We start from the raw sequence: 20,396 nt of genomic DNA, 5'->3' as shown, positions 1-20,396 counted from the left end.
TTTTACGACTGATTGGCATTTTGTCAAAGTCTTTCTTGGAAATCCAGAATCCCTAATCCACAGTCCCGATAGTGCAAAGACAGAAAATAGCGCTGATATCACCTACAGCACTCAGCATCTGCTCAAATCCATGACCTCATTGTTAACGTGTGCCAAAAACTAACAGTAAAACAGCTCAAAAAAAATGGAGGCATCTAATAAGAATAAGTTGTTCAAGTCAACCTCAGGCTAAAGTTTTTTTCTCCATCCACTAACAAACCAAAGTGACACAGCAGAGGCCACCCGCTTGACAAGGAAATTAATAGCAGAGGAGTGGCTCTCGCTGAGTGTCACCATGCCTCATAAGCCCGCATAATCCTCCCCACTGCCATTTGGTGGCACAACACTCGGGCTGGGTGAAGAGGCCATCCTCATTTTTTATCGGCCAATTAGCTCAGAAGAGGGGGACTAATTAGCGGGGCTGGCTGGGAGACAGGCCAGGATCCTGCGGTTGGCCAGCGCTCATCGTCGGAATATGCTGGTGATGAAGAGGCCTGGGTGCTGTTCCAGAGGGCTGCTCCTGTCTTTGTGGTTATCATGCTTAATCCAGTGCTAAGCGGTGCATATAGGTTGTTGACTGCGAGGGAAATGTGAGTCCTGATTTCGCTGTCTCTGGCTATGATTTGCACCCCGTAACTGGCTCTAGTCGGCTTATATTCTCTCTTTGCTTCCTCCAAGAATGTAAACTCTGCACCCTGATGGAAAAGCCACGCAGCTGGGAAAGTTGCCACAGCTTCGTCTTCTTCTGAGAATCTTTCTTTTGTTTATGCCTGGGGGACTTTGCTCCTAATTGCTTGCAACTCTAATGGGACTAATGTCTGGTTGCTAAATGACACTTGAAACCTTGACTGTGTTAAGCAGAGAAGATGGTGTAATCTGAACAGAGCTGTTCTCCTGAAAAATGCTTCTGTCTGTTTTATGTATTGCGGAGCTGTTAAGCATTTGCCTTGATTGCAGGTGAGACGGAGAGCAGCAGAGACTGCAGCGTTAACTGCTGCACCATCAAAGGCACCATATACCCCCAGTTTATCCCCCCCGTACGCCAACTGTTTTGGAATATTTTGGTGCTGTGTGGTCTCTGCATGGCGGCGGTGAAGACTGGGAGTCATTCCAGAGAGCTTCGCCTCGCTCCACTCCTTCATCCTTCCTTCTTCTAATATTTCCACCCCAGAAAAATCCCCCTCTTCAATCACACTTTGGTCTCTCCTTCACAGGACTGCAGCAGGTCTGAGATGGGAGAGGACGAGGAATCGCGGACTGCTGTGGAACCTTAAAAGCCGGACTGGGCAAGGTTGTTGTTTAAAACGCTGCTTTTTTTAAAATCAGCCAAAATCAAACAGTTGGGTTGGAAACAGACCGAGCGTCCTTTTGCTGTTCTGCACAAATTAAATCCTGGTGTCAACACGAGCATGAGCAGGAAATCAGCCCACTTGTGGAGGGAGAAAAATACAGGAAGTGACTAATTTTTTCTTACGGGGACAAAAGCAAAAGCTCTGCCCAACAAGAGGAACACTCACAAGTGTTTGATCATTAGTTTTATTTGCTATTAAGCTATTGCACGCTGGCTGGTATGGGAGGGACAATGTGTAAAGTTAGAGCTGAAATAAAAAAAAGAACTAGTAAAATGGCTTAAATCATTGTCTTTCTTTGGTATTGCCCCAGTTTGAGGCTGTCACGCACTGCCTTTGCATTTGAGTCACAGAGCTAAGCGTTCAATTTTCTGCAAAATAAATACTGTGCAAGCTTTGAAACACCCAGAAGGTCCACTACAGCAACACTTACTGCTGTTTTGAAGATATTTCTGGATTCCTCAAAGACTCTTCGAACCATCAGGATGAAAAAAAGTATTCCGTCTGTTGTGCAATAAAAAAGATTTTTAGCCGGTTTTCTAGGTTGTTTTCGTCCTCCAAACGGAGGCAACGGTCGGACAAGACACGCTTCCTTGTTCAACTTGTACAACAGAATGGTTTCTTTTCAACCTCATATGTTTTCACGCAAAATAATATGCCAGTATTTTGCTTGCTTTTGTTGTTTAAGAAGAAGAACAAAGACATATATGTCACTTCCTGGTTTAGGGAATAAAGTTGCAACGTGAGAAATGGGAATATATATATATTTTTTTTTTTCATGCAGCAGATGAAATATTTCTTTTTATCCAGGTGGTTGAAGGAGTCTTTGAGGATTAACCTTCAGAGCAGGTATTTATTTTGTGAAAAAATCGTATTCTTTGCTCTGTGGCTCAGATGTAATGCTGATAAATGAGTGGCACAGACTGTGGACACTTTGCTGCAGCAGCTGTTGCATCAGTTGTGTCATCATATTTGAGATAACAAGGAAAACTACCACATGTAGTGTAACACAAGCCTTCCTAAAGTTTTTAATTGGTTTCCATGAAGCAGAGAATCTTGGTTCTAACCCTCACGTGAACTCACGAGGGGCGAATATATTCCCTGTCTTTCACATTTTGGATCCTGGTTTTCAGTGGAGAGCAGGCCTCGTTTTATCTGTCGGTTATTATTGATGAGGTGGTTTCAGCAGATTGAGTCATTCGCAGGTAAAAAGCAGGTCTGAAAAATAGCAGCTGGTCTGCTTTTCCCCAAATTCAGATGTCATGAGATACTCAATTTGTATACTTGGCAAATGGATGAATGGGACTTGGGCAGCTTTCACACTAATGCTAATGCAATTATTGTAGCAGTTCTACGTGCTGAGTGAGTGCACAGACTAAAGAGTTGGTCAGGTCACCTACCTGGATTACCTGTGGTCTTTCTTTAGCTCTGCCAGCCCTGATAAAGCACTTCCCCTCAGTGACTGCACGCCGCCATGATAAAGACTTGCAAATTCAGGCCATGGTAAACAAATACCCACGGCTGGAAGGTAATCTGTGGGTTCAGGGAGTTTCAGGCAAGAGGAAGACAAAACAGCCTTTGAGAGTCTTCAGGCTGCTGCTGATCGGTCTCTGATAAACTCTCCTCTGGATGATGTAACGAGCTGGGTTCCTGCAACGACAAAGGGCATGTGTGTGTGTGTACGAAGGCCAAAAAATACTGTATCTCATGGGTGCGGTGTGTGTTTGGGTGCATGCACCTGGCTTGTGTATCACTTGACACTATATTTTCTTACGTGTGCGTGTGTGTGGATCCGTTTGAATTAATTTTCTAAAGGCTTGTGAAGCTCCTTGTGTGTAATCTCGCCTGCATGGTCTCACAGGGAGTGTGCGCTTCCATTGCTACAATATTGCTTTCATATGGAAAATACAGAAAACTACTCGTGGCCATTTTTTTTTTGTCTTGTCACCTGTGTTGCAATTTCCCAGGGCTAATTCCTGCAAACTTGGAGAGGTTAAAAGTTGAGAGAGGCAGGAATATAAACATATTGTAATGAAATGCTGGTCAAAACACTGGCCGGGCCTCGACCTGAGGCAATGAATTAATTCCATGTTGTTGTCTCTTCTCATAGCTGACAACAGCAAAGTGTGCAGTGACAAACAGGCCAGAAGTTTAGCTAAAAGAGCAATGTGACTGATGTAGCCATGGCAAGTGAGTGGGAGTCAATCTGGACTTGGACTTTCTGTTCTCAGACTGCCAGCCTCATGGATTGCTTCAGGCTACTGAATGCTAAATGGTGTAGCCTTGGCTATCCTTTCAAAGTGCTGCTCTCTCCGTGTGTGGGATGCCTAGTGATCTCCCCATTCTTTATTTATTTAAAGTGACCTTTCGACTCCCGAGCTGAGATTGCTTTGGGCAAACTGAGCTGGGTTTAAATGTTCGGGGGTGTGGGAGGGAGGCCATCGTTTGTTGCCAGGGCCCTGAGCGAACTGCGCTGAAACTCCACAATTTTAACCCCGGAATTCTTCTGGGAAGTGCCGGCTGGCAGGCAGCAGGAAATGAAGCGTTTCAGGTTAGATGTGGTGATAGGTTTTTGTCCTCATTAAAAAAGAAATCCCTGCCACTGCTTCCTCATTTGTAATCCACCGCAATTCATTCGAGGTGGATTTTGATTTGGGGGATTTGGATGGTGTAAGGCCCCCGAAGCCAGGAGAAAAGAGAATGCCACTTGCAGTTTTGTCTCACGCAAAGCACTGAAAGAGCAACTTTACATACGCTTTGTCCTCCCTCGCTTTGCAACTTTGTGATTAAAGACGAAAACTCGGTCTTGGCTGAACAGAATGACTGAATGAATGAGTGCACAGTGCAACCCATGAGAAACCTCCTCTTAAGCACACTTGCAGCTGAACGTGCCAATCACTTGAAACATCGGCCCCACTTCAGGGAGCTGAAACATTATGAGTGTCAGTATCATTAAATCTACCGTGCTGATATTAAATCAGTATCATTCAAAGGAGCTCATGCTGATATCATTGCTTCAGAAAGTGCTGATGCTGCTGTGGGACCTGCTGGCTGCAGTATGATAGGATTTTGCATCCATTCAGAGATTCTCTAATTCCCTCAGGGACTATACTGCACAGTAATCCACTTAATTTACAATTACCCATGCAAGCCACACTCATATGTAATGATAAATGGACTCATGTAGTCCCACTGATAGATCTGCTGAGCGCATGAATCAGACCATATACACTGTATATGGCCTGATTTCTATCCTTCCACCATTTGTCTCCAGCCTGTTGTCATACATACATGAACTGATCTCAATTTAAAAGAACTCACATATTTACAAATACTGTATATATGCTGCACGGACCCTATGTTTCTCACCTTGTGCATACGATATGAACCTCCTTGCTGTCTTTGAGGAGACGCAGGGGTAAAGCCTGGCTGTGCAGAGCGAATGTTAATGTTTTAACTCCCCTGCCAAAGATCAGAGCAGTGCCTGCTCTCCTCGGCCCTTTGAACTCTAACCCACATGTCACTGTATCAACCTCTGTCCTCGCCATGTCCGTGCTGTTGGCTGCTGGGTGTTTGGTATCGAGGGAGGATTTCTTGGCGTGAGGATTGTGAGATAGTCGGACACAACAGTTCTGTTCTTATACCTGTGACTTCAGGTGTCTGCAGCCATGCTGGTGGCTCTTAGAGGCCGCACTTTGGTAAAGGGATGGTTTGAGCCTCCAGGCTATTTTATGGAAGAAAGAAATCCCATTTAAAGTTGTAATGACACTAATAACTAACAATACAACCTCAGTACAGAGCCTTCAGTATGACTTCACATGACTTGCTTTATACGTTGACAAAGATCTAATATTTTTATTTTTTTATCTTTGGAGCAGCATTGGGAAGCAATATTTCCCATAACCCCGAGACCCGTGTAGGCCAAACGGCACAGCTCGACACAAGAGGCAAATCCATGGGCGGTTAGCTGAGACGTCTTTATAACAGCAGGCCAGAGAGGAGAAAGTTTAACAGATTACAGCTGAAAGAATGGAAAAACAACTTGGAATACGTACGAAAGTTATCACACAAGTACCTGCAGTGCTGCAAATTTTCATGGGAGCTGTAGTTTTTTGTATGGTATCAGAAAATGCATATGACACACAGACACATATTGCTGGTCCTTGAGCCGCACCGTTAATGTGGCTAAAAACACGATATAATTTCATCCCTGTGATTAAATTTCCCCTGTTTTCCACTTTATTTCTCCATATTGCAGTCTTCATTTGAAATCAATCTTTAAATCTCATTCTCTGTCTCTCTGTGTCCACATGGCTCCTGTCTCTGATTCGACTCTTTCGCTCTTACGGTTCTCTCACTTTGCTTTCCCTCACACATTTGATTGGCCCTTTTTTCGGTTTCTAGTCAAAGATACGCAAATCAATCTCTCTCTTTCACTTTTTAATCACTGTCTCTGCTCCTTTTCTTGTTCCGTCTTTCTCTCTGACTTAGCCTCTTTGACCCTTTGACTCAGTCAATTGCACTCCCCATACCTCTCTGCTTTGATTCACACATTTTAATTGCCCATTTCCCCATCTCCGGAATTAATGAAATCTTTATTCATACAAAGTTTTATTAAGATTTAGAGAGATGAGAGAGGAATACAGAGAAGGAGGCAGAAAATGAAACAATATACTTTGTTTTTGGTTGAGAACAGCAGATGTTGATGGCAATGATTACACTATAGCCAAATAGCTCAATCACTCCTTACTAACAGGGAATAAATCACAGAAATCACCCTCAACAAAGGCAAATGAGAAACACATTTTTCTCCCTTTGTTCCGAGTATCATTTGCTGTCCAAAGCCTTTGAGAGAGACACTGTGAAGGAAACACGGCAGATCAAAGCCTTTTCCCTCGCCCTCTCTCACAGCAGTCCTCATGCAGGAAGCGACAGATCTGGGTGATGAGTTGACAGCGGAGAAAACGGTGCAGGGAAAAAGGTTAGAATGACATGTGAGGACATGTTATGACTGCTGCCTTGACTTGACAGTGCAGGGTTAATTATGGATGGCCTCCTCTGTTGGCAAGGGCTCAACACAAGGTCGCAGAGACGACTGAGACTCGGCTGCCTTCTGGCTATGTGCGTTAGGCCATCTTATGTTTTATTACTGCTGGAGGTTGCATTGGGGTGGTGGAGTTCCACTTTCTGACATGAGAAGTTAACAACAGTTTCAGCTGATGTTTTATGGCTGACCCATTTTACTCATGGGTTATTAGCAAAACACATCCTTTGAGGAACATGAGGACCCTGTAATGATTTAACCAACCAGACTGAACAGAGTCTGACAGAGAAACGCAGCAGTTTCCTTCATTTGCTGGTAGTAAGACAAAAATCCCCGCGTGTACTTCAAGGAACAGTGTTGGGAAATATGCTTATTTGCTTTCTTTCCTTGAGCGCCTGTTAGCATCCCTCCTGCTAGCTTAGCATAAACACTTGAATCAGCCGCTAAAATCCTCTAAAGCTGACTTTTTCATCATTCATTTTGTGTGTTTAACCTGAGCATAACCAGGAATGTAATGTTGGAACTCTTTCCTGACAAACTTGACAACAAGGTTATTCCTCCGCCAAGCATTTCTGTGCAGTATCTGATCATACGGCCTGCCAAATATTGGTTGCTAAGCACAGGTTTTGGTCTCTGCACAGGCATGAAGGTACCAAACCTGGCAACCTCACAGGAATGACAAGACTTACACAAGCTTACCTGCACCAGGCTGTTGTTCAACCACTCATGAACCACTTTGTGAACTTTCGACAGTGCCACGCTAGCTGTTTCCACCTCGTTCCTGTCTTTGCACTAAGCTAAGCTAAGCTAAGCTAAGGTAGGCTAACCACATCCTGAACCCATCTCTGTAATTAACCCACAGACGCTGATAGCTAATAGCCACAGACCTTAAGCTAATGCTGTCAGCATCAACTGCATGCCTGTAGCCTAAGGCGGGAATGAGAAAAGGTATTGACAGTCGACATGGACTTAATGAGGACAGAGATCAGGATGAATGAGAGCCCTTTTATTGCGATTTCCTCCCCTCTTTTCCCAGCCACCCTGCTGTGTACGTGCACACGTGTAAGCTATGCTAACTATGCTGTGTGTCAAGTCAAGCCATACATAGGTGAAATTTGATAAACTTGTTCAAAGAAAAAGCAATTTCCTTCTTGTGCTTTATCTCAGTCCGCTCTGCTTTTCATTTCACTGCCACATGTTCAATCAATCAAGGATGCCATGCTGACATTGCTGGCACGCAAGCCGAGTTGCATTGATTTCTTAAAGGGTGTCAGCCCTCTGTGGCTGGTAAATGTGCCTCTGAAGGATCTGTTGTGTTCTCACATCATTGTTGAGGCACTGCAGATTCATACACATTTGATTGCCCAGATGCCTTAATTAGCTTGGTCAGGCAAACAAGCGCTCTGAAGTGGTTCTGCCTGAGTGTATCTATTTAAGAGACCTTGTTTTTTCCACAGAGATATAGATTGGAATAAAGTGATGTCAGCACGAAACAAAAGCCTGAAACATTTAGTCGATTTACTGTCCTGACCTGGCAAGGAGAAAGTTGCTCAAGCCAGAAAAGTACTGGATTTGTCTGTGTTGTCTACAGGCTGGGAAGTAATTTGCCTGCTGTGTCTATGTTTGGGGAAATGGGGGGTAGTTTTTGCTTTGTCATGGGGAATGCGATGATTCATGCTAAAAGAAGCCTAACATCTGGCCTCATTAATCATTTCTTTTCAAGTCTAGGTTTTCGGGGAATACTTTTCTCTTTTCATCACATTCTCTCTTCCTCGCTCTCCTTCTCCTCTCCCTCTCTCCCCCCATCTGCACCGCTCGTCATCTGTTGACATTCTGGCATGGCTCATCACCCATATCACTCCTCCCTCCTCATTTGCTCCCTAATTTGTTTAGATGGCAGAAGAAGAAAGAGAGGGGTGACAGTGAAAGTGACCAAGGTGCGGAGGGAGAAAGGAAGGGATAAGAGAGAGTGTGGGAAGGGAAGAGGAAGGAAAAAAAGGAAGGAGAACTGTGGAGTTGTAAATCAAGTTTGATGAAATCCGTTTGCATGCTGTTTAACAGTTAGGGAGTTTCTCATTAGTCACTGAGCTCTGAGTGAATGCAGTGACACATCCACATTAATGCCACATGCTACGTCGCCTGGGGCTCGCCAGCACGGTGATAAGAACAATATTTTCCATTCGTTGTGATGACAAAGCCCCCACACGCCACCGTCAAACATTTACAGGGTTCGGAAATTGCTGCTTTCCGACAAAGTTCCCATGACCGCTGTCTTGTCAGCTGACATGTTTGTTAGTCTTTATTACTTTTTATGGCCCAACTGGCAATCCTAAGGGATGTGCTGCTCGTAACGTTGACAGAGAGAGATTTACTGTGTATAATATTAGCCGTATTACAAAACTGTGGAGCGCATTTAAGAACTAAAGCAGGGTGAAGAAAACTAGGAAAGCTTTAAAAAACATGACAAAGCATTTAAACTCAGAAATGAAAGTTCATTCTTGACCTCTGGAGCAGTAGTTTTACTCAAAAACTTGACTCAAAGTCCACATACTGGCTTTCACTGGAGTTAATAACCACATCGCACTGTCTTCCTCGAGGGATGGAGTTTGCTCTGTTGTCATGGAGATACAGTAGAGCTACCATGTCCATGACAACTGAGCAAACTCCATCAGCCGAGAAACACCACAAGCTGCGGCTGAAAGATCCAGAAGAAAAGCTAGTCAGCAGACATGCAGTTAGATTCTTTTAAGTCAATCATGTGAGTCATGATTGCAAAAAAAATCTGATTGAATGTGAATTAATGGTGCATTTAAAGCAACAAACAACAAAAAAAGTAGTCATGGCTTTGTTGCGTGAGTTGCAAAACACCATGAAGCAAATAAACCAGTTCCAAAGAGACAAAAGAAGTCCCAAAATTACAATGCGGCAAGCCCAAAAAGTCTTTCCCAGTGTGCCATTATTTGGCCATTTTCTTTGGCAAAGAGGAACAGCAGTCACAAGCAAAAGTAAAGGACACTTATGCTAAATACAGTGAGACTTGTAGTGTGAGCAGAACATAATCAACGCCTCTATGAAAACGTGCAAAGCTCATACTGTAACTGTAACATTCAAACCAGCAGTTCGAGCAAAGCTGGACAAGTAAACCAGTGTAATAAGCTCTGATAAGATAATTTAAAAAGTCTGTCCTGCATCAGGTTTATGGCTGGAAAAACCAAATTGTGCTCTCAAACTACAGTCTTCTTCCAGGTGTTTGCCAGATGGTAGCATGGAAGAGCGTCTTTCTGCAGGGACTCATAGGTCTGATGATCACTTTGTGTTCTTGTACAACAGCCAGAGCGGACCTTCTTCTCACCACAAAATGGCTGTAATGGTTCTCTGTGCAAGCATCTTATTTCTTCCCATATTCATATTTGCTTTTACAAACAGATATTACAATGCTCGTCCTTTGAAGTCATTGTCTGAGCAAGGTGCTGCCATTATTGTTTATATTGCAAAGGCCAAATTAAAATCCCCTTAATACTTTCCAAAGAACTTTAAGGATTGCGTTTCTACTTTGGCTTAGAAGCTGAGTTTCAAAGTTTATTCTTGGAATTTTAAACATGCGATATGGTTGAAAGCTCAAGAACAACGACTCTACTATGTGGACAGTGTGGTGAGGTTTTCAGCATTGCTGATTCTAGGGTCAAAAATGATCTTTGCACCTCTACTTGGCAATAATTTAAGAACACAGCCTGAATCACCAGGTCTCCACAAGATCTAATGCCAAACAAATCTATGGAAAGCTCTGCAGTAAAATTTGAAATGTGAAATACTACATAACCATCAAAGAGCTGGACAATTTCCCACTTGAAGAACAGTCCATTATCCACAAGACACAGCTCAAGACTTCAGTACCAGCAATTCATGGTGGACTGCGAATGCTCTCAGGAAGAAGCATAGCTGATTGGATACTTTATATTCACATATTGTAAGACATTGCTATCAGTTTTTTCCACATATGACTAAACTATATGTTTCACAAAACCTGCCTTGGAGCTAAAGAAGATGACTGCTGTGGTTATTTTCAGACACAATGTGAAGATGATAGTCCGTCCGTGGGGGGAAACTGTTTCTGTCTTCCATTGTATGACAAATTCAGGCATTTGCATTAAAAAAATGCCTACATGCTGTTTATTTCTTTTGGTTATGCAAGTATGAAAGCTTTCAGGGAGGGCAGAGTATAAAGTTGATTTAAAAAGCCTGAGCAAAATGGCCACAACGGCGTTGTTTGTATAAAACTTGAATTTGTTTAAGAAGATCTTTGTTATATATGAGACATTGAAGCATAATGTGGCCCACAGATGTGTCTTTCAGAGTGAATGGGTTCAGCATCTATACAGACCATTACACTGAAATTAAATTAAATTAAATCAAAGCAGAGAGGCAGGCACAAACAGACAAACACACATTCACACTCACACACACACGCACACACACAAGGACAAGGAGTCATCCAATTAAGTGAATTCAATGCAAAGTGCTGAACAATAGCCTACAACACAGACAAAGTGCACACGTTGAAGCCATTAGCACTTACATAACTGTGATGTGTTTGCCAAGTTAAAACAAATCCCAGTCAGATGCTGCAGTGCAGTGCATCACCCTCTATTCAAAGGAACTGCGTGCCACACGTGCACGCAAGAGATATCATCCAGCACACACACACTGATGGCCTCTGCGCTTGAGATGAGAAATTATGGGTTTGTACGCTCAGATCTGTAGATTGTGTCTTTGATCAAAACAGCAATTCAAAGTGCATTTACAGCCATTTTAAAAGCACGTTGGCCTGAGTTTAACAGCGAGTGACAACAAGTTTTCAAATCAGTGAAGATTAGGCGTTGACATGTTACACAGTATGTAGAAAGGATAGTCAAAACCGGCTTAAAATATGAATCAACCATATGCTAATGCCCTTCCTCCTAACAGCAATTGACCAATCCTAGCGTAGCAACTGTAGCTATGCACAGCAGGTCTGTCAGGCTTCGGATTCCTCCACATGCTGATGCGTATGGAGCTGTAGGAAGAGACGAAGCATTTACAGAATGTGGAGAGTGATGTTTCTTTCTTTTAGCACTTTGAATAGTTAGCACGTCTTCTGCTAACTAGCTTCCTCCCCACAGCGGTAACCTTGTGTTCCGTCCGAGGTCAAAGAGCACATCAATAACACTCGCTAACGTACGTTTCTTTAGTAAAAACCCTGCTCAGGACTCGCACATCCAACGTGTAGTATTTTAAAAAGGTCCTGGATGATATCAGAGTTAAAGCTAACGTGAGCTGCTCTTCATCAGATTTGGAGAAATTTACGCTCCAGCAACGCAAGCTAATGCTAATCATTGTTAGCTTTACGTTTGCCACGCAGCGGTAAGCCCTCATGCTGAGAGACTTTTCTCCTAAATGTTAAAAGTGAAAACCTATAGGGACTAAGCTCATCTACTCTTCAATACCAGAATAATGCTGTTTCATTATTTCCATTTAAATTCTATTTGGGTCACAGAACGGTGAGGATGGTGACTTTTGCCGTGGGATATGAAGCTTTAGCCTTGATATCACGTATGTAGCCATCAATAGCGTTCTTCTCAGTTGGAAACATTAACAAAAATCAGCCGGAGGCAGCATTTTCAATCAGCTCACAAAGTTAACGTTAGCTTAATAAGCTTGCTCGTTAAAACTGGTAAAATCTGCAAGCAGCAAGTCATATCAGCAGGCAAAAATCAATGGGCGCCGGCTAGAAATGAGAAGCCTGCTTTTGTCTACCTCTGTCTGAAATCAAGCACCCATTGTTTGAAATATTACTAATAATTTCAAGTGGTGAATTTGCCAGAGTGAATATTGTGATGTGCTTGTGTGCCATGCACAAATGGAAAGCTGCACAGGCCAAGCAACAGCAGCCTATCTAAGGTTGGTTGGTTGGGGGTTATATATACATGATATATTGTGCCAAAAAATAAACCTGCAACTTGCATTGTTAAGTTTTGCTTTGCACTGACGTTGCCTGTGGTTTTCTGCTTTTGGAAAAATAGAAAAAAAAAAAGACAACAGGAGGCAAAAATAAGGAGAAACTGCATGGAATAGGTGAAACTGTAGGAGCCACTCAGAAAGGCCTTTCTGTCCACCAATTCAGCACAAAAGTACTTAGCTCAAGGACAGCCCATTGGCTCCTAACCTGTGACTGTCGGCTCGGTTTATCAGGGCCCAGAGACACACAAATTCAACCCTCTCATGCCAGTTTCTTGTGAATATTATCCAGATATGCTCTCTGCTAAAGACAGAAGGTTACTGATATCAAAACCTCCAGCTGTTTCTTCTGCTCTCTGGCAGAACAAAGGGGGGGGGGGGGTCTTCCCGCTGTAAATCACCTGGCCTTGGTCTGCCATAAACCTCTGCGAAGCTGGAACTCCTCCAAACCTGAACATTTGGTGTTGCCTTTTATCAAAATGCCAGATGAAAATAGGAGAGAAGAGGGGGTGACGAAAACCAACAGATAATAAATAAAGATGAAAGAGGAGAGAGCAGACAGAGTAAAGAGGAGAATGAGAAAAAGAACAGCAGCGAAGTTGGACAAAATTTATTTCCTCCATGTCTGAACTGAGATCAGTGTGCGCAGAAGTCGAGGCGAGAGAGAGATTAGCGCAATTGTAATGTAAATGCATTAACCAGGTTATCAAACCGCGATAAAGGGCAGAAGAAGAGTAAAGAAAACCTGATTAAAGGAGCTGTCAAATTTCAAATGTCCCTCACATATCAAATCATTTCTCACTTACACTGTGAACTGTGTGACTGCATACACTGTGTGTCCATTTGTCTTCAGGAAAACCTTCACAGTGAGTAAAAGGACTGAAGTAGGATCTACAAAATGTTGTTAAAGTATCAGAAGTTAAAGTACTCATGCAGAAATACATGGCATGGTGACATGGAGCAAATCTTTGTTACTCTCCACCACTCCATAACCGGATGAACTGACCCTGAAAAGTGCTCTGTAAATTCATTTACATGATAAACAATAAACACCAACATCCTACAGCAGCACATCCTTAATTATTAACACATTATTAATCCCAAGATGGGAAACTAATTTGGCTGTTTATGCGCAGTGACAAAGAACAAAAGAGACACAGAATTCAGACAACACACAAACTAGCAAATATTCAAAGAGCACATGAATGTTGCTCACAAGCCTGCAGCCCAATTAAACCAGAGAAACAAAGAAACAAACAACGTATTGAATCAGAGTCAGAAATCAGCAACAGAAATAGATTAATTAAAGTAGGTTTTTGCATGCAAGGCCTTGGTAGTAATGTATGTAAAGAATATGTGAAATGTTAGAACTTTCAAGAGGTGCACAGTGATGGAGTGGGCAAAACATTGACTCAGTTGTATTGAATATAATTAAGTACTGAATAGAACGTGGACTATTCGTGAAGCGTCTGCAAACCGGAACGAAGAAACAGGCAACATGAAGTCAAACCGAAAAAAAGAGGAAATGCAAAAACTGTGCAAATGATATAAAACCTCACAAATTATGTCAAAAACACAACTGAAATCTCAAGAAACAAGCATTACATGCCATTCAATAGTTTCACCTGTTCATCTTTTGACCCCACCACTACTACTATAACTACTACTAGTACTACTACTGCTGCTGCTACCAAAAACACCATAGAAAGGGTGATGTATAAGAGCTCCTCCTGGAGCTGTTATAGGCCCGACCTTTTTAATAACCTAGTCGTTCCTGTTCCGCTCATTGGCAGTAACACTGTTTCACCTGACATACAACAGAATAAAGTCCTGTTGCTGTGCACCATGTGAACGCAGAAATTTCAGGAAATCATGACAGCACCAAAATGTTTGAGGTTTGAGCGCCACATGATGTGGGATTGAAGGTAAGAGAGTGCAAATAGCAGATAGGGGAACGAGAATGTCTCAACGATTGTCAGGGTGACGGACGAGTAAGATTGAGAGAAAGACCTGAAGAGCCTTTTGAAGACAGCTGGTTTGTGCAGGCTAAACAGGCAAATTCTGAGAATTCTCAGTGTCAGCACCTTTTCTCAGGAAGATGTGTCTTTATCAACCTATGAAATCAGACATGTAACTTTATCTACAGTACATTTGTCAATACAAGTCTGCAGAAATTTCTTCATCCCTGTCTTTTTCTGTCTCCGCTCTCCGACCCCCCCTCCTCGCCTCGCTCTGCTCTCAGTCCGAGCTTGCCTGAACAGCTTGGCAGGTATCGCTGCAAAACATTCCATCTACCAACATCCCTGAAAACTCACATTTCAAGGATTTCCAAACTGATTAATCCCTGACAAATTGTCAAAATTGAAGCGATGTAAGGCAGACATGGCTCTCACCCAAATCTTGTCAATTCATGCAGCAGATTCAATTCATGAAGGTTATTAAAAATCTCGCAGCGCACGTCCCAGTGTGAGCAAATGTGAAATGTGGAACAGATTTTTCGACCTCCACTGAGAGTAGATTGGGTAATCTTCAGGTGAGGGAGGAGAAGGACAGTGCAGACCAAAGGATGTGGTCATGAAATGCTGCTTCTCATGACTGCACGTGTGACCAGAGCAGGTACAGGAAGGACAGCAGAGAAGGTGGAAGAAGAACTGTATCACCGTTTGAAAGGTCATAGTGTGTGAGTGTGTGTGGTGAAGACAGGATGGGAGATTCCACTGGGGGAAAAGAATTTGAGACGGCGCTTGCAGTAAATGAGGAAGCGCAAACAAAAACATTTTACCAAAGAGCTCCATTGGAAGGGATGAGAATTAAACAACTTATAGAGCATTTGTAGTTTAACGAGCTTGTCATCCATGGGAACACAAACTGGTGAAATTGTGAAAATGCAAACTGAGCTTAAGTGATCCAACAATGGGATCAATGTCCAGTATTATTAAAAAACCTCACTATATTTAAATAACATGGGTTTCAGTATAAAAACCGCAGGCCTGTGCTGTCATCATTTTAACTATTATTTCTGCCGAAGTCAAATTCCACTTCACCCGCTGGAACATTTAAAGTCCAAAAGAGAGCCGACAGGGAGTTTTTACAAAGCTTATAACTTTTAAATAGCAGATAATGGACTTGTTAACTGTCACATTTTATAGAGGTGTTTTATGTCTGAAATTGCTTAATGTGAACCTCGGCAATCCTGATAAAGGGACAACTGAAGTCAAGTCACGTCAGGTTTATTTATATAATGTCAAATCAAAACAGAAGTTATATCTGGGCACTTTTCATATAGAGCAGGTCCAGACTTATTCTCTGTAATATTATTTACAGAGAACCAACAATTCCCACTATGAGCAGGCCCATGGTGAACGTGGCACGGAAAAATGTCCTTTAAGAGGCAGAAACCTTGAGCAGAACCAGGCTCCGGGTGAACGGTCATCTGCCTCAAACAAATGGAGACAGAGAGAGAAGTAATACTACTACTACTAATACTACTACTGCAGATCCAGACTCTGCAGCTGTGGAGGCAGAAATACCTGCAGAAAGATAGAGGAGAGACAAGAAAGCACAAAACTGCAGGAGGGAGAACATGTCGAGTTAGTACCAGGCATTAATGGGGTAAGATGCATGCAGATAGAGACAGAGAGGAGGAGAGGGGAGCTTGGTGCATTATGGGAAATCCTTGGGCAGTCTAGGCCCACAACAGCATAACTGAGGAGATCTATATAATGTGTTTCAGAGGTGTTTGAGGCCAAGCACAATAACGTCTGAGTTTAACAGCAGGCCATTCAGGTTTTCATGTCCTTAAGGCATGCTTGAAGAGTAGCTAACTAATATAATTTGGTATCATAGGCATAAGTTTGTGGAGTGTTTTCTAATAATATTGCCTGAAGGAAGCATATTTTGCGTAAATGGATTAGGTCCAAGCACATAACCTTGTGGAACTCCATGACTAACTTTGGTGAGCACGGAGGAATCATTATTAACATGTGCAAACTGAGATTGATCTGATAATTAGGATCTAAACCAGCTTAGTTTGGCTGCTTCAATGCCAATTAAATGTTCTGGTCTGCAGTAGGATGTGATGGACGGTGGTGTCAAACGGTGCACTAAAGATCTAACGAGACAAGTGAGGAGTCAAGTTCTTGATGCAATTAGAGGGTCATTTGTAAGAATGCTGTCTCTGTGCTGTCATGCACTCTAAATTCTCAAACTATTGTTTATGTAGGGAGTCACACAACTGATTGGCGACTGCTTTCTCAAGGGTTTGAAAGAGAAAGGGAGTGTTATGGTTGGCTAAAAGCCCTGGATCAGGAGTGAGCCTTTTAACAAGAGGTTTAATCACAGCTTCTTTAAAGGACTTTGGTACATAGCCTGTTAATAAAGACAGATTGATCGTATCGAGTAAGGACGTGCCAATTAAGGGGAAAACATCTTTAAGCAGCAAAGCTAGGATTGGGTCTAAGAGACAGGTTGATGGTTTAGATGAAGAAATAATTAGTTGGTGAAGGTCAATGGGAGAAAAGCAGAGAAAATATATCAGGTTTTATAGCTGTTTCTCAGGTTATAGGCATAAGAGTGGTGTCCAGAGACATGCATGCCAGAGATGGCAAGGCTCATGACATTCAAAGCTATGAAAGTTAATGTGTGCTAACACTAGCTGTCATTTTGAGCGTCAGGTAATGGCAGAAGTAAAACAAGACTAATAGTCTATCCAGCAGCTCTTCCTCAGTGAGGGTGTACTTGTGCTGAGCTTTGTGCAATACATTAGCTTAATTAACATTCCCACAGTGACACTGCTAAAATGGTAATTGGCACAAAACAGTAAGAGTCCAGTTGAGGCTGATGGAAAGTTTTGGAGACATGTGATCATGAACAAAAGTGATGATGGCATGAAACAAAAAGTTTAGAGTTGAATGTCCGAGCTGAATTTCATAACCATCCCACAAAATCTGTCTCTGAAAATACAAATGTTGACCTCTGGAGAGCATGACTACCAAAATCTGTACCAATCAACTGTGTAAATGTTGAGATCAATAAAAAATGCATTCGTTACATTACTCATTAGCCTGGTCCAGTCAAAAGTGCATGTACACATTGTGTCTTTTGTATTCAAAAACATTGTGGTGTAACAACCAGGCAGCTCTGTTATTTGGAGGGATTTACTTCATCATCCAGCAGCTAGCTGAGCCTCCAGAAGTTCAGACCTCAGCTTGGCAGTTCACACACCCTCCAACTCAAAAAACAAAACAAAACAAAACAAAACAAAACAAAACAAAACAAAACAAAACAAAACAAAACAAGTGAACAAGTGAAAAGTGAAAGTGAAAACAACACCTGAATGTAGGCTTACCTGTTGGGTTGGCAACTCAGCAGATAACACACATGTAAGGAGGACAATCTTTCTTGAGACTGATCCTGGACCAATCTTTCTACTGAACACAGACAGAGACAATACTGACATTAAAAAATAGTAAATACTGACTTTCAAGTTAAAAGAAAAAAAACCAAAACACACTTTTCTGCATTTCTGGAGCAGGTAAATATTTTTGGATCTGGTCAGGCGCCAGGTGCAGCATCGCCCCGCTGCGTCTCACAGTAAGTAAACTAAAAGTAAACTTCCACATATTTTGGGTGCATCAAGGTTTTGCCACCTAATGGTTAAGCAGGTACAACCTGACCTACATGCAGTAAATAGAGCGGTTCTTTGTATCAGCAATTAATCAAAGTGAGTCCTAACAAAGTGCTGCTGTCCCGGGTACTCAGATAAGGGAAGGCACAAGCAAATACTGCATGATAGGCGCTGTATGCATCATGCCAGGCTAATATTCCCACTGAGGATTTTTGTTTTTATGAGTGTAAGGTGGGAGGATGTTCTCCTTTCTCTGTGCATTACAGCTCAATGGGAAGATAAAGGGACAGGTTCATAAATAATGCTTCATCTCCACGTGTCTGCCTGCATGTCTGTCTTGATACAGTATCTATAAGACAGTCTGTCATCCAGCCGACCCACCTGCTTTCCTGGCTCAGCTTCAACAGAAGTCACAGTTTTAGGCAGCTGAAAGGCATTCAGTTCATCCATACTGCACTTATGTCACTTCACATTTGCTCTCTTATGGGCTGTTGTTGGGTTATTATTTCACAATGCTGTTTTTTGAGGCCTTCTATGCAATGGTGCATTTGCACAAGTGTTGTCACAATGCATGAGAGTTACTCAAAGTAAATGCGTGGGTGGGCGTGTGAAAAATGAATGCCATTTTCAATGCATGACCGCCATTGTGTGCAAGTATGTATCATCAAGAGGGGAAGGCCTGAAATGTTGATCTAACCTTGTGCCCCAGCTGTTTTCATTCCGCATTCAGTAGAGTTTAATATTGAGGGACTCCGAGCTGTCAAAACACATCAGAGTGATAGCGTACACTCTGGTACAATGTGCTCCGCTGCCTGGTGAGGCACATTTTTCCATGTTGAGAGATATTTTCGTAGTAATATCTCTCACATTGGATGGATGGGTGGAAAGATCAGAGGTCTGTTCCTATCTTGCCGAACACATGGTCACTTTTTGTTTTCTCCTCTTCATTCTCTTATTTTCCATCTTCTTCCTCTTATCAATCACATACAGCTTCAATTTTCACTCAGTATAAAAACCGTGAGACATTCTGCGTCATTGCTAATACTCCCACAATCCAGTGCTACATTCCTGTAGCATTGCTGGACTTGTGATGGACAGTATCAAGTACCAAAATCTCTTTAATTCTACACATTCCTCTTCCATGTCAAAACCAGGCAGATGTATTAGTCACAGTGCATTGGTGGAGCAAGTGTTCAGATCCTCACACTATAAAAACACTCTGTTAGGAGTAAAAGTCCTGCATTAAAAATGCCAATTAAGTAAAAGCATTTCAGTAAAATAAGATAAATGCACCTAAACTATATGTAGAAAAAAAATACTTTTACTTTGCAGAAAAACTGTGACTGTTAAACTGTTATGTATCATATCATTATACTATTATTACTCGAGCTTGCTTTTTTCAGTCAACAGACCAGACCTCAAAATAATTTAAAAAAAACAAAACAACAACATTAAAAAAGGTAAATGCAGTGAATGAAAAAGAACAATATCTCCCTCTGAGATGTAGTGGAGAAGAAGCAGAAAGTGGCATGAAAATAAAAGTAAATGAGAAGTACCTCAAACTTGTGCTTAAATACATGTCAGCACATGTTCTTTGTTAACATTACACCACTGGCACAATGCAACTCAACCGCCGATTCGCTTGTTGCTGCTAGCATCAAGCCATCCGACAACGACTCAAGTGACATCATGTGAGGCAGTTTATCAGATTTTGCCTTTCACTGACGAAGTCGTCCTCCCCAAGAGAGACAGACAAAACTCGATGTGCAAAATTAGTGGAATTCCCCTTTAAATGAAGACATATCTTATCTTATATTAACACAATGAGCTAGCTTCATTTCAAGAAAAGAAGGTTTGAGCCCAAACACAAGAGTCAACACGGTATGATAACTGAAAAGTGTTAAAATGAGTCGCAGAGTGGGAAACGGCATCAGATCCGGGGTCGTTTCTTTCTATTTTGAACGGTTGCTCGCTAGCCAGCCGTTACAGAGTACACTGACAAATGAGGCGAGTCGGACAGTCAGCATAAAAAAAACTCAAAGGTTCCGCCTCACCTCCACTGTTCCCTGATTTACTCCCATTAACCTCCCTCCCTCCCTCCCTCAGCGGCTCACGGCAGTCTTCGACCTCCACGACTTCGGCCTCCCGCTCTCTCAAATCCATGTCCTCGTTTTCAGCTCCCTGATGCCTGGAACCACAGCCTGTGAGTCTGGCACCTCTAAAACGCCATGTTACCTTTGTGAGTTTGTGACTTACGCTGCTTCAATGACCACGCACTTTACATTTAGAGAATAATGTGGTCATCATATGAATTTTTCATTTTGAGAAAGCTATTTAGCAGGAA

Source organism: Chaetodon trifascialis, chromosome 17 (assembly GCF_039877785.1).
Source record: "Chaetodon trifascialis isolate fChaTrf1 chromosome 17, fChaTrf1.hap1, whole genome shotgun sequence".
Classification (NCBI taxonomy): Eukaryota; Metazoa; Chordata; class Actinopteri; order Chaetodontiformes; family Chaetodontidae; genus Chaetodon; species Chaetodon trifascialis.
The sequence above is the reverse complement of the archived record's forward strand: the minus strand, read 5'-3'. Positions refer to the sequence as shown.